The sequence below is a fragment of the Castor canadensis genome, chromosome 17 (assembly GCF_047511655.1).
Source record: "Castor canadensis chromosome 17, mCasCan1.hap1v2, whole genome shotgun sequence".
NCBI classification, from domain to species: domain Eukaryota; kingdom Metazoa; phylum Chordata; class Mammalia; order Rodentia; family Castoridae; genus Castor; species Castor canadensis.
In genome coordinates this window covers 54,122,790-54,138,692 of record NC_133402.1, presented here as the reverse complement: position 1 = coordinate 54,138,692, position 15,903 = coordinate 54,122,790, and positions in this window count along the sequence as shown.

The window sequence follows — 15,903 nt, the reverse complement described above, 5'->3', positions numbered from 1 at the left end:
TAAAACAAAGTCAAATATGAAAAAGACATTATAATTGTACCCCCAAAATGAAGAGATCATAAGAGACTATTATGAGCAATTAAGTACTAAAAAAAAACCCTGGAAAACCTGGAAGGCAAGTTGGCATACAACCTATCCATGAATGAGGAAGAGATGGAAATCTAAATAGACCAATAGTGGGTAATAAGATCCGTACAATAATTAAAAACCTCCCATTTAAGAAAAGACCAGAACCTGATGGCTTTGCTGCTGGCTTCTACGAAACATTGAAAGAAGAACTAATTCTTCTTAAACTATTCCAAGAACTAAAACTAAAATAAAAATGGAAGGAGCTCTGCCAAACTCTTTTTTTTTATGAGGCCAGTATTACCCTGATACAAAAACCAGACAATATAACAACAAAATTAAAGACCCATATCCTTGGTGAATATATATGCAAAAATTCTCATTAAATAGTAGCCAACCAAATGCAATAGCACATCACAAAGATTACATACCATGATCACATGGAATTCATCCCAGGCATGCAAGGATGGTTCAACATATGCAAATTAATAAACATGATACAACACCTCAAAAGAATGAAGGGTAGAGATGAAGTGATCACCTCAATAGATGCAGAAAAAGCACTTGATAAGATTCAACTTCCTTTCATGATAGAACTTCAAAATACTAAAGGCACCTTATGGGGGAAAAAACCCACAGCCAATATCATACTTAACACAGAGAAGCTGAAAGTGTTTCACAAGAATTTCCACTGTCACCACTTTTAATTCATATGGTACAGTAAGTCTGAGCAAGAGCAGGAAGGCAAGAGAAAGCAATAAAGTGTATCCAGATTGGAAAAAAAGAAGATAATTTACCCATGTTTTCAGATAGCATAATTCTATACATGGAAAAACCTAAGTGCTGCATCAAAAAGTCATTAGAACTGATGAATGAATTCACTAGAGGATATAAAACCGACCTACAAAAAACCCAGCAGTACTTTTATGTAACAATAATGAATTCAGTGAAAAAAATCAAGAAAGCAGTATCATTCAAACTATAAAACACTGATGGAAGAAATTACAGATGAGATTAAGAAGTAGAAAGATATTCTGTGTTTAGGGATCAGAAGCATTAATGTTGCTAAAATAACCAAACTACCTAAAGCAATCTGTAGATGCAATGCAAATCCCATCAAAATACCAATAATTTTCTTTATGGATAGAGGGGGAAAATCCTAAAATTCATATGGCACCACAAAAGACCAGAATAACTAATCATGAACAAAGAAAATAAAGCTGAAGGCATCCAATACCTGACTTTAACATGTTACTAAGGTTTAATGACCAAGACAGCATGTCTCTGGCACAAAAACAGAAACAGATCAGTTGAACAGAACAGAAACCCAGGCTTTAATCCATGTGTGTACAGCAGGCTGACTTTTAACAAAGGCAAAAGGGAAATACAGTGGAGAAAGGATAGTCTCTTCAATAAATGGTGCTGACAAAACTGGATGTACATAGGCAGAAGAATGAAACTAGATCTCTTCTTCTGACCATACCCAAAAATCAACTTAAAATGGACAAAAGACCTAAATGTAAAACCCGAGAAGTGAAATTAATACCAGAAAACATAGGGAAAACATTTCAAGGCATTGGTGTAACCAACACATTTTAGACATGACTCCAAAGATAGAGATAACAAAAGTAAAGATAGACAAATGGGATTATATCAAACTAAGGATCTTCCACTGTGAAGGAAATAATTGAGCTAAAAGATGACCTACAAAGGGGAGTAAACAGTTGCAAACTATTCTTCTACAAGTGATTAACATCCAGAACATACAAGGAACTCAAAAAGCTGAACACCAAATAATCCAAAATGGGCCAAAGTTCTAAAGAGACATTTCTAAATAGAGCTACAAATAAAAATCACAATGACAATCCATCTCACCCAATCAGGATGCCCTTTATCAAAACCCAACAAAAATAAAAAATGTTGAAAAGGATGTGGGGAAAAAGGAATTCTTATACACTTGTTGGTGGCAAGGTAAATTAGCATGGCCACTATGGAAAGCACATTGGAGGCTCCTCACAAAGTTAAATGTAGAAACTGGGTGCCAGTGGCTCACGCCTGTAATCCTAGCTACTTCATAGGCAGAGATCAGGAGGATCATGGTTCAAAGCCAGCCCAGACAAATAGTTCATGAGAACTTATCTTGAAAAATCCCATCACAAAAAATTGGGCTGGGCTGGCGGAGTGCCTCAAAGCATAGGCCCTGAGTTCACGCCCTAGTACTGCAAAAAAAAAAAGAACTTCCATGTGGTCTAGCAATTGCACTGCTGAGAATATGTCCAATAGAGTTGAAATCATTTTACCAAAAAAGATACTTGTACTCCCAAGTTTATTTGCTATACTTGGCAAAAATTAACCTAGAGGCCTATCAAGTAGATGAATGGATGAAGAAAATGTGATATATATTAGGTTTTCCCTAATGTTGTAAGGTTAATATTGATTTTAAAAAATCTTATATTACAAAACGACAACATCCCCAACACATAAAAATGCATAATGTTTAAAGAAACGGAAATGTTTATTATTATTACTCCTTATTAAATAATTGCATTGAATTACCAAAAATTCTCCATAAAGATGGACATTTATCTCTATAAAAATTTAAAAAGAAATGAAGCAGAGAACCACGATACAGGTCTTTTTCTTTACAGGGTAGTTTTAGAAGTGGCTGGATAGTTGCCCCAACAACCCGATGAACTCATTTCTTCTCTCTCACCCAAACATACATACACATATTTAGTGGGAAGGCCATTTTTGTCACACGGCTATTTGTCATATACTTGACTTTGAGACAGATCAAAGAGTCCCCATCTCCCTGTGGTACTGGGGCAGGAATTAAGCATGATTAAGAATTGTTAAATACTATAAAGCACTTTAAATACTATTAGAATTGTTAGTTCGGTGTTGACACCTCCTTGTCTTTATTGTAAACACCCTTAATGCTTTCTGTGAATGATTAAAACTGACAGGCCTTTCCTTTTACTTTTATACCTGGCTGCCTTGGGCAGAGGACTGTTAGCCAAGTAGCCTCTCTTTGGCAGCTGGCCAGTCTGTCTCCATGGCAGCCCAGATGCTTTGAAAGCTCCACATGCCTTGAGGAAACTGCACTGCAACCACAGCTGCTTATTGCCAAGGTAACACTCTGGCTGCAGAAGATACTTCTAGCCATGACCGTTGGAAAGAGCTAGTGCCAGAGGGTTTAGCTCAGGCCAGAAGGGGTGTACTTCCCTTGGTGGCCTGTAATGTACTTTGATTAAACTCAGCCCCTCCTTTACTCTTTCTTCTCCCTGCTCCCCCCTTTTAAAAACAATTTAAACACGTCTCAGTGTTCTATTTTCATACATGGAAATCAAGTGTGTTGATCATGTTTTCCCCTTTGACCCTTTCCTTACACCTTGCCCACTCCTACTAGTTCCCACCCACAAATAGCTTCCTATTTTATACTAGTGTCATTCTTTTTTTTTTTTTCAGGTCTAGATTCTGTAGGAGAATGTGTGACATTTGTCTTACTGTCTTACTGAGTCTAGCTTATTTTGCTTAACATGATAATCTCCATTTCCTTCCATTTTCTTGTAAATGGCATCTTTTCATTCTGCTTTAGGGCTGAATAATACCCCTTTGTGTGTGTGTGTGTAATATTTTCACAATCCACTCATCAGCTGATGGACACCTAGGGTGAGTCCATAGTTTGGCTGTCGTGACTATAAACGTGGGTGTGCAGGTTTAGGAACTGTTCATTCTCCATGTGGTTAGATATTTTCTGTAGTTTCTCTCATTAATGATTTCTAGTTTTGTTCCATTTTGGTTCAGTAAAATAGAGGAAATTATTTCAATTTTCCTATATGTGTTAAGATTTCCTTTCTAAGATATGAGCTATTTTGGAGACAGTTCTGTGGACCATTGAGAATATATATTTTGCAACTATTTGGTAGAATATTCGGTAGATGTCTGTTAACTCTAATCTATAGCTGATTTTTTATCTCCATGACCTGCTGTTTAGTGAGAGAGTGGTATTAAATTCACCCTGTTATCATTTGGTATCTGTGTTTTTATGTCCAGTAGTGTCTGCTTTATGAAATTGGGTACACATTCTGTAGGTGTGCAGTCATTATATCCTCCTAATGAATTGTTCATTTTCTCAATATTAAGTCACCTATCTTTCCTGACTAATTTTGGTGTGAAGTCTGACTTGTTAGATATGAGTATAGCTACTCCTGCTTGCATTCAAGCTCCATTTGTTTGGAAAGTATTTTCCCTCTTCACTCTTAAGCCTGTTTCTTACCCGCTCATCTACTGAGATTTTTTTCTGTACTGTTTTCATGCATTTATCTTCCTCTTATGTGTGTAGGATTTCTTTGAGTATCTTCTGCAGTGCCAGTTTAGTGATCATGAATTGTTTAGTTTATCATGGAAGGTTTTTATTTATCCTTCAATTATGAAGCGTAGCTTTGTGGGTACGGTAATCTAAGTTGGCATTTAGTATCTTGAAATACATCATTCCATGCCCTTGTTGCCTTTCAAGTTTCTGTTGAGAAATCTACTATTACTGTTAAGTTTGCCTGTAAAGGTGACTTAGAGCTTCTCTCTTGCAGCTTTCAATATTTTCCTTGTTCTGCTGCCTAATGACATGGTCAAGGTTCTTTTCTGATCTTATCTGTTTGGAGTCCTATAACCCTCCTATATAAGGATGACCTCCTCTTCCTCATGATTTGGGAAGTTTTCTGCTATTGTTTTATTGGATATGTTTTTCTTTGCTGTTAGTTTGCAACTCTTCTTCTTCCATGCCCGTGATTTGTAGTTTTTTTTTTTTTTAATGGTGCCCTAGAGGTCTTTCATGATCCATTTTCTTTAACTTCACTGTATGTTCTAACACATCTACTTTGTCATCAAGCCCTGCTAGTCTGTCCTCAATTTCATCCAGTCTGCTGGAGAGACTGGGTTTTTAAATTTAACTTTTTATTTCCAGAATTTCTATTTGATTTTTTAAAATTTCTGTATCCTTATTGCATTATTTTTTCATGTCCTCCATTGCCTTTCTTTTCTGGTGGGATAGGTTTTTAACTCAGGACTTCACATTTGCAAATATAGGCACTCTACTGCTTGAGCCATGCCTCCAATCCATTTTACTGTGGTTATGCTTTGGAGATGAATGGAGTCTTGTGAACTATTTACCTGGGCTGGTCTGGAACTACAGTCCTCCCAATCTCAGCCTTTCAAATACCTAGGATTATAGACATGAGTCACCAGTGCCTGTCTGCACTGCCTTCTTTATTTCATTCAGATTTTAGAATTTTCTTAGAATTCTTTCAGGCATTTGTGTCCTCTTTAATTTCATTGCTAATTCTTACAATCACTTTTTTCAGTTCTTTGCCTGAGATTTCATCTACTTCACTACCATTAGTGTCTGTTACTGTGGAGTTGAATTTTAGAGGCATTATGTTACCTTACTTTTCATATTTTTTATGTCTCTGTATTGGGATCTCATTGTTTTGTTTTTTCATGATTTTTGTGTTTCTGTGTTGGATTTGCATGTCTGAGGCCAACTTGCTGGGTGGAAGTTTTAATCACCTATAGTATTTCAGTTGAAATATTCTCAGTGTTTAGACAGGATAGTGTAGAGGTGGGGTTAAGGTGTTATTTCTCACCAATGGACTGGGAGAATGATTCAGTAGTAAAGCATTTGCCCACATGCTTGGACACAAAGCTGATCCCCAGCACTGCTCAGATCAAGGTAAACTAGCTGGAGACTCTTGTAATAGGTTTGGTTGTATACTTCTGGACTGGTCTCACTATAGAAGCTTGCCTCCTTTGGGTACTGGGAGCTGTTGCTGGCAGCAGGAAGCTTCACAGCCTGTGGACCAGGCAGGTTCTAACATGCCTCACAAATCCCCCAATGTGTGTTCCCAGAGGAAGCAAGCCTCTAAGCCTAGGGATGACCTCCAAATGATTCAATGAGTGGGGGGAGCAAACAGAGCACTGAGTTCTGCTCTGGCTGGGGGAGAACTGAGGATCTAGGCACTCTTCCTGCTGGTCTCAGGGTTTATAGATCCTGTCCAGCAGTTCACTTACCTTTGTGGGGTTTGGGGAGGAGGCAGCTATTGATGTTTCCTGATTCAGAAGATCTGGACTTGGGGCCCTCACACCCCTCTGGCAGCAAGCACTCACTAGGAAGCAGCTCCTGGAGGTGGACCTTAGTGCTTTCAGAGCCTGTCCAGCAGTTCACCTTCCTGTGGCGGGGTGGGGGGGGGGTGTAGGGGGATGGGAGGAGGTTGTGGATATCACATGATTTTGAGGGTCTGGGCTCTGGGCTCTCTGACCCACCTCTCAGCCAATACACACAACCAAGAAGTGGCCCTGGAGGTTGAATACTATTCCAGTCACAGACTCAGTGTTTTTGATTCTGTCATGAACCTCAAGCAATGGGCCCTCCCACTGACAGTAGGGCTTCTGATCACCCTCTGCTGTCACAGCGCTCCATTGCTTGAACGTTTTTACAGGACCGTATCACAACTTCTCCTTCTCCACAACCACCTCTTGTAGCACCTTCCACCCAGACACTGTGGTGCAGTGTCACAAGATTGCTTGCTTTCAAGTCCCCAGAATAGTTCAGTCTCAAATAATCTGCCCTTTCTCAAGATGGCATCTTGCTGTGGCTCTTAGAGTTGAGGAGAGTGATGGAATAACTTTTTTCACTGAGGCTAACCTTCCACACTAGAGCAGCCATTGTCTCACCAAATTTCTGCACTGGGTTTGAGGTCTGCAGGAGGAGTGAACTTACCTTGCAGCTAAGTATTGCAGGTCTGTCATTAAGGTCATCTGGCATGTATTGATTGTGTCTTCAGTTTCCCCTTCCCCTCCCAGGAAACTGGGGATACAGAATATAGTCTCCTGTATGTTACTGAGTCTTCTCATTCACAGTGTCAAAATGGTAGATGCTTCTAATCTGCCGTCTTGTTCTGCCTATGACACTGTTTTAATTTTATACAGCATTTCAATACAATTTAAAATCTGGTTTGGCAATTTCTTTTCCATTCCCTCCCCCCCCCACACTATCATAGCATCTTCACAAACAAGTCATAAAGTCATCTTGAGATTTTTTTACTTTTTGGACAACTGACACCACTACAATATTGAATCATCCTAACTATGAATAAAACATGTCTCTCCATTCTGGGTTTTATGTTCTTCACTGGAGGGCCAGTCTTCATATAAATCTTGCACATTTTATGTTAGGCTATTCCTAAGTACTTTCTTTTTGTTATATGCAGTATTTTTTTCCTATCACATCCCTCACACATTATTTGCAAGTACAAAGGCTCCTTTTAAAAAAGTTTGTTGTATTAATTTTAAATTTCCCATTTATTTTTGAGCTGGGGTCTCATATGTTGCCAAGGCTGGCTTTGAACTCTCAGGCTCAAGTGACCCTCTTGCCACAGCCTCCTCAGTAGCTGTGCCACCATGTCTCTAGAATAAGTTTTTTTTAAACTTGGTTTTTGTTTACTTATTTATTTTTGAGATGGTGTCTCACTATCTCTCATTTTTGAGATGGTGGCCCATTGTCTCTGCCAGCTTTACTAAGCTCAACAATTATGCTTAACTATGTCGCCACAACCTGCTTTAATGCATGAAGGTTGGGGCCAAGGCCAGGGTAACAGAGCACTGGGTCAAGGTGGCCATAGAGAGCTGTGGAAAGGCCCAGGCGATTTCCTCTGGAGATCTACGATCTGCCTCTCCTCCTTAATCAGCTCTCAGAGTTATAGGCTATGGTCTAAGACCCTGTACAATCCCTAGCCCATCTGTCAGGGGCACATGGGCTCATATGCCAGGAAGAGTGGTGGATGATCTCATCCTGTCTGGGGTTCCTTCTTCTGATTGAACTACAATCCTCCTTCCTGTGAATGTTGGTCATTGGGTCCCAGTTGTGGCCATGTCTGGCTCCCTAGGCATCTACTGTATCCAGGAAGGGAGAAGTCAACACAGGGGACAGAATCTGGAAGAGGCAGAGTTTATTCCTTTTCCACTCTAGGAGTGCTTAATGCTCCGGAACCTCTTAGTACACACCATCTCTCTGGTCTGCAGAGTACACCCAATTCATCATCTGACAAAGACATTGGGAGAAGTACTCAGTTGGGTTTGCATTTCTCCATAAGAACACTGGGATAGGGCTGGTGGAGTGGCTCAAGTAGTAGAGTGCCTGCCTAGCAAGCTTGAGGCCCTGAGATCAAACCCCAGTACCACCAAAAACAAACAAACACCAGGAGGATAGACTGGCCACTGCCTCTGTCAGTGACCCTGAAAGTGTTGCAGGGTGGCCAGCAACACTGAGGGTACGAATAGCAGGGTCTCTAACCTGGGACATTAGGCCACAGGTTTTCTGCCTCAGAGCTGTTAGGCACCAGATGTTGTCAACACTGGAGAATTTAGATTCTTTGCCCAGTTGAAATCTAACTGTCGAAACAGCTGCTTAGTTGACATAGAGTGTGGATCCAGTTGAGCAACATGAAAGCTCCCTTCCCCAGACTCTGTATCTCTTAGGTTTCAGAGGATCCTAACTAGAACCTCATATCCACCAGTTTATACCCTTTTGCATTTCCAAATGAAAGGAATCTGAATTCACACAGGCTGGACATTGGAATTTTTTAAGGCATCACTTCTGTCTTCTATTGAGCAATCCATGGTTCTCTTTTCCCTTTCTCAGAATTGTTTTCCTCTCCTGCCATTCCCCAGAAGCTTAGAGGATCTTCTGGCTTCCAAATGATGTACGTTTCTAAGAGTTTATTGCATCCACTAGGCCAGGTGTATTTTTCTGGGTATTTTTTTTCCATCTTCTATCAAAACTAGCATCTTTCTTGATCTAATTTCTTTCTTTTCTTTTGGGTAAAAGGTCTCCTGGACTGGGCCTCCATGTTGTTTACCTTTGTTACCACCCCATTTTTTTTTTTTTTTTGAGAAGGGTCTCACTATATGTAGCCCAGGCTGGCTTCAAACTAATGATCGTCCTGCCTCAGCCTCCTGAGAGATATGATTATGGTTGTGAGCCGTCAGGCCCAGCTCATCTTTTTCCTCTGCTTTTTCGCAAAATTTCCAGAACTTATTTCTCAATATCCACTTCTGCTATTTCTATTGCTTTAAAAACTTATAAGCCCTGATTTAATTCTCTCAAAAGATTTTTTCAAAGTGGCTTCCTGTTGTTTTGCAGAGATAATGTGTCTCGATGACACACTTAACGAGTGTTCATGATAGGTTTCTTTTCCAATGTTTTTTTCTCCCTTCATTGTCTGTCTTCTCCAAATTGCTCCCAGCCCCCCTTTCCTTTGGCCTTGTTCCTGCTCCCACATTCAGACCTGGAAGAATACACCTGCATTCACAGGAAGGTCTGACTTCAAGGGGTTCCCATCACGCTCAGTGGTGCTAGGAAAGTCCCCGTCGCAGGAAGGGTGTGGTGTCATCCAGCTCTGCGTCAACTGATAAACGTCTTCTGCTCCCAACCCTAGATGTGCTTAGATACCTGAACTCACCTTGATCCTTTTAGGGCTTGGGAGATAGACTTGGGTCCATTCTTGCATTGAATGTCATAACTACATTCCATTTCCTGCCTTGGTGTGCCAGGAACCTGACAGACACGTTCAGAGGGCTGCTCTTACGAAAAACAAGACGTGAGACTGGGATTTGAGCTTAAATTCTAGTTGAAGCAACTTTTCTGAAATTATGCAAAACTAAATATTTATAGAATTACTTCCATATGACCTTTCCTTTTGAAGACAAATGACTCATTCCTTCACTGACTCAAGCCACATCTTCATAAACATAGAGACCAAGGGCGTGAGGTTCCTTTTTTCTTGCTCATAGACACTGTGCAGGGGTCAGGGAATGCAAACATTAGATTTTATATCTATTGGCAGTAAAAAATAACTGAAGACTCGTATACACATTAACTACATAACCTGTTAAATAAACCATGTACCTTTTCAATGTTAAAAGTGTTAAGTACACAGTTTTACTTTTCTGTAATTTTATTAGCATGTAATAGTTGTACAGGGAAAACACTGTGATATTTACATATATGCTTATAATATATCTTAGATTGACCCCCTCCATTGACCATTCTCCCTCTTTCCCTCTCCCCCTTCCTAGAACAATTTCAACAGGTTTCATCCTTCTATTTTCACATATGGATAAAAAGCACATCCACCATATTCACCCTCATTCTCCCTCTCCTTATGCCCACCCACCTCCCACTGGTTACCTCCCCCCGCCCCGCAAAAAGGTTTATTTTTCCCTCTTGTCTTTCACTTTTTAAAAATTAAGTGCATATTGATAGTCCAAGGGGATTTTTCCTTAGTACTTCCAGTCTGTACATATCATGCTTTTAGCAAATTAATCCCCTTCTCTCCATTACTTACTCATTCTCTATCACCATGTTCCCCTAATATTCATCAGTTTGCTGTTCAGTGCATAATATTATATTCATATATAGATGGGTTGCTTCAATATTTTTCATTTACTAACATTTACTTTCTCCCACCTCTTGTACCCCCTCAGACTATTTTGTTCTGTCACTATGTTATGTGTGTGCGTATGTTTCTACATATACATTTAACTTATAGGTCTAGCTTCCACATGAAAGAAAACGTGATTTCTTTAAATTGTCATTTGGAGGAAAATAGATGGATCTTGAAGTCGTCATGTTAAGCAAAACAAGACAGACTCAGGACAAATATCACATTTGCTCTCATAGGTGAAATCTAGATTGAGGAAAAAAACAAACCATGAACGTAGAAGGGAGATTTGGGGGAGGAGGGAATCAGTGGGATGTGGAGGGGGACAAGAGAAGGTGATGGGGGAGTGTGATACATTGTATGCATGTATGAAAATATCTTAACAAAATTTATTATACAATATGTGCCAATAAAAAGTAAGAATAAGCAATTCTTATTTGTGTAGATAACAGAGACTTTCCTTTAACATTTCTGGGGGCCTTCCTTTTATTATTTATGTATATTGGGGATTTATAGAGTGGCAATATACCCATCTTTTATAAGTTTGATGACAAAACTAACATTTTACACTGGCCCTTCACTTCCTTTGTTCATGGACCTTGGAGCCCACAGTGCCCTGGACTATCCTGTACTCCCTGAAGCTGAAAGTTAATGAACAGTCAAAAATCCAGAAGTGAAGTTCTTTGCTTTGAATACTAAATAACATGTTAAACACAGACAGTGAAAACTAGTAAGAGGGAAGCACTAGTGAACAGAATAGATTCCTGGATGCTTTCTCTATAATGAAGGAGGCAGAGATTCCATTCCATGAATAGCTCAGCTTTTAAGGAAAACAGTATCATAATTTGGGAACAGTTAACTAGTTCTGGGGTTTTTACCTGTGGCAAGAGTGGGACAAAATTGTTAAAAGATTTTTGAAGTGTGTACTTTTGTGTATTTTTTGCCTAGAGGGATTATATAACTTTCATTAGATTCTTAACAATGAAGTAAGATTTCCTGACCAGACCAACACAGGGACCTTGTTGAGGAAAAAATGGATGGCCAAGGTCAGAAACCTAGACTGAGCAGACTCTGCCTGATAAGCCAGCATTATTCCTCTCTCCCCAAGCGCAGATCATCATTACCTGGCACTCCACCCACAAGTGGAGTCTTAGGTGTGTGAATGCATTATCACTGAATTACTTGCTGTGAGGCAGGTGGTAATGACCAATATTTAGAGAGTTCCAAGGTTACCTAGTGAAGATCCAAGTTGCAGCCCATGTTGGCTCTAGCACAACTTACTCCCCTTTTCCTGTCCTCATATCACCAGACTTGGAAACACAGGACACTGAATTTCACATAAAACCCACACAACCACTTGGGGTTGGAATGAATGAGGGTGGATTATTTAGAATTAACACCAGAGCATCCAGTAGTGATTCCGATATAATCCAGATACCCAAAACATCTCAAAACAGCAACAAGACTGGAAACATTCTCAGAAACCAGCCAATTACCTAAATCTAACCCAGTGTCTAATCCAAGGTTTTGGAGGGTGCTGGAGATCAGCTTTGGAGAATGCACTTCTCCAACTTCAGGACAGGCTGTGGGCTGTTTCTGAAGTTGCTGGAGCTGAGCTGATAACGTCTAACCAATGCTGATGTGGCTCTGATTCCAACCAGTCCTCTGTCCTAGTGTAGGAGTAAGCTCCCCTCATTATGCTTCTGATCCTCCAGCCCATACTAGAGTATCAGTCAGCTCGAGCTGCTACAGCAAAATACCACAGATGGAGTGGTTTAAACAACAGAAATTAAGTTCATAGTTTGGGAGGCTTGAAGGTAGGTTTCATTATGAGGCCTCGTCTCCTGGCTGGTAGGCAGCTGCCATCTTGAGGTGTGCTCATATGACCTTTGTGTGTGGGGGCAGGAAGTGGGGGTAGAGAGCAGTTAGTTCTTTGGTGCCTATTATAAAACATTAATCACATTATGAGGGACTCACCTCATGGGCTTCAGACACATTCATCTAACTCTGATTACCTCCTAAATATCCAGATTGCATTCGGGGGGTTAGGGCTTCAAGGTATAAATTTGGGAGAGGTGGGAAAGGACACACCATCATTCATTCCATAACAACTGACTTCTCTGAATTCCTTGCCCTTTTTTCTCCCTTTGCAAAAGTGGCCTGAGCACACCTGATTATGAAAAGGAGTTCATTAAAAAAAATACAACTGAGTTAGAAACTCACTGAACAGAAAGCACATCCATCCAATTCCTCCTAGCACTGGTTTTCTATCTTAATTTCTAGTGGAACTGAATTTCAGATTTTCTGCCCACAGAAGTAGCAAACTGGCAACCCCTTAGCTGTAATCTGTAGGCACATTTTGTTTGCCCACTTGGTTTCCAAGACTTTGAATGGGTTGCCTGTATTTAAAAATCTGATTTCACTTGGAAATTCAGCCTCCAGCTTCTCTTGAGCATGACAGCATTTTGGCAACTGCAACTACTCTTCTGCTAGGACTGTCGTAGTCAAGCAAAGGCTGCCCCTCTGACTGGCATGGCCCCCTTCTGGTCACCGTTATTCACCTCTGCTGTTTGGCCCTGGCAGGCCTGGTCTCCTCATCTAAGAACAGAAGCTGTTGCTGTTTAGTCAGCCCTGGTGGTAATCAAGTTTCCTGAGAATTTTGCACTGTCTAGGCTTTTCTAACCCACACGCTCCAAACTCTGAATTCTCCATTTGTCCCAACAAGGAGAAACTGGTTTGACAGTGTGAACAGTTTTAGTGTATGGATGGAACTCCTTATTCAACTCAATTGTCAGGCATATTCTGGAAGCTAATTTGTCATTTTCTGGGTTTTGCCGCATGTACCTCATCTGCTAACAGGCAGCAGCTCAAGGGAAAAGATGTTGTAGCATAGGAAACAGATGGTCTTGCCAGATGGTCTTGCAGACTAAAGACTATACCCAGCTGTGAATCTGGAGCGAACATAATTGCTTTTTAGTTAATAAATTACAGAGTGACATGACTACTTTAAAAGATTTTTTTTTTCTTCCCTTTGTTTTGCAATGCTGGGGATCAAACCCAGGGCACGCTAGGCAAGAGCTCCAGCACTGAGCTATATTGCTAGCCCAAAAAGTTGGGCTTTATGTGACTTAATGACATTTCAAGGATCTTTAATCTACTGTTTTGATAACTGCTACACCTTACACAGTGTACCATGTTATTGCTTTGCTTCAGAGTTGCCAAAAACCTTTAATAACTATATTTAATCTTCATAGCAATCCTGTGAGGGATAATTAAATATTATCAATCTTAAGTTACAGATAAGGAAATAAACTCAAAAAAAGACATGCATTCCTTGGTCACATACCCTCTGACCAATAAAAGGCTCTTACAAAACTTACACACTAATATCCCCTTATCTGCAGGGAACCCTTCCTTAGAGTCCCGGTGGATTCCCGAAACCTTGGATAATACCAAACTATCTATTCAATGTTTTTTTCCTGTACATACACACCTATGATAGCTTAATTTATAAATTAAACACAGTAAGAGATTTAATAGTAGCTACTAGTAACATAGAACAACTGTAACAATACACTGTAATGCAAGCATGTGAACATGGTTTCTCCCTCAGAACATCTTACTATACTTTCATCTTTTTACTTCCAGGAAGTACTTTTACCACTTCTCTTTGGTTTATCCAGGTTGCCAGCATCACTACTTTTGTGCTTTGGGGCCATTATTAAGGAAAATAGGGTCTACATGAACACAAACAACTGTGTTAACAGTCACCTGATTTCCCAGACAGTGACTAAAGGACTAATGGGTGGGTAGTGCACAAAGTGAATACAGCTACACAAGGGATGAGTCACATTCAGGAGCAGGGCAGATTAGGGGGCCGTGAGACCTCATCACACAACTCAGAATGGTACGCAGTGTAAAACTGATGGATTATTCCTGTAATTTTCCATTTACTATTTCTGGACCACAACTGACTCGGGTAACTGAAACTGTGGGTAAGGCAAAACTACTGTCTAAAAGGCCATGCATTCTTAGATACTCAAGTAGGTAAAGTCCCAACTGATTTTATATTTTCACAAAGTGTTCTTTCCCAAATACTAACAAACTTTGTTATTTTAGTTAATTGTTTTCATCACACAATGGACAATTTAAGTGTCACGAGAGGGATCCTAGGATTTCTGGACTGAAAGAGATTCTTGAGCTGGTTGTCCTTAGGTTCACAACAAAGTCCCAGAGCACTCTCGTTGCCTGTGTCCAGTGCTCTTGCTCTGCACTGCTCCTCAGATAGGACTGTGTGCTACTTGTTTGCCTTGTGAGTTTTTTTTCTCTCCCACCCTCCCTTGCCCGCACTCTACACACTGCCCAACCATCCTGCCCTGGGCCTAGGATAGGGTTCTCTCTCTGGATCATTAACTGCCAACCAAACCAAACACCTCTGCCCCTCCACATGTCCTATCTTTACTTTCCTGTTACCTTGCTCCTGCTATGTCAATTTATGCCCCAAGACTGAGACAAACCAGTTCATGTTCAAATTTCAGATGAAGCTTCCACCCTAAAGACTGAAAAATTCAGTTTTCTTAGTCACAAACACTTCTGAGATTATAGCTGTCTTTGGATAGTGGCTCAAGAAACAGATATCATTGTTTTGGGAAAAGTAGTTTTAGTTTATTACTCTGTGACTTTTTGAAAGTTGCTTTCTTTTCTGAATCTCATTTTTCACCTGGAAGACAGGAACTGCATCAGTACTAAGCCACAAGGTTTGCTCTAAGGATTGAATTAGACTACATAATGCTTGTCATTCAAAAAAAAATCAGCTAGTATTGGTATTTAAACATCAAAGATTGTAAGTACATAGGCCTTTAGACATTATTAATATATATATTTTTTTAGTATTTAGGGGAAAATGCTATATTGATTTATGCTATTGTTTCATAATCTTTGAGTGGTAAATCTGACACAAAAGCTTGAATTTATGATTTGTAATAGGAATAAATTTCTATTCTAGATATTCTTATACATCAACTTGGTTCTTTGCTTTGAAAGAACTTGAAGGGCTGGGATGTAGCTCAGTGGTAGAATACTTGACTCATATACTAAGGCCCAGGGATCTCCAGCACCACCAAAAAAATGAACAAGCAAAAATGTGAAGAGCAACTTGAAGTTTGGGCATTTTCCCATTCTTTAAGAAGTGTTTGTATAAATTTCCATGTTTGTATTTTCTTGCAAACTGTGGTCACATTAGAAGATCTATGGGCTGGTATCTGTTATTTGAAAATATCTTCTAGTCTATGGCCATACCACCCTGAATTGCCCAATCTTGTCTGAAAATATCTTCTAGCTC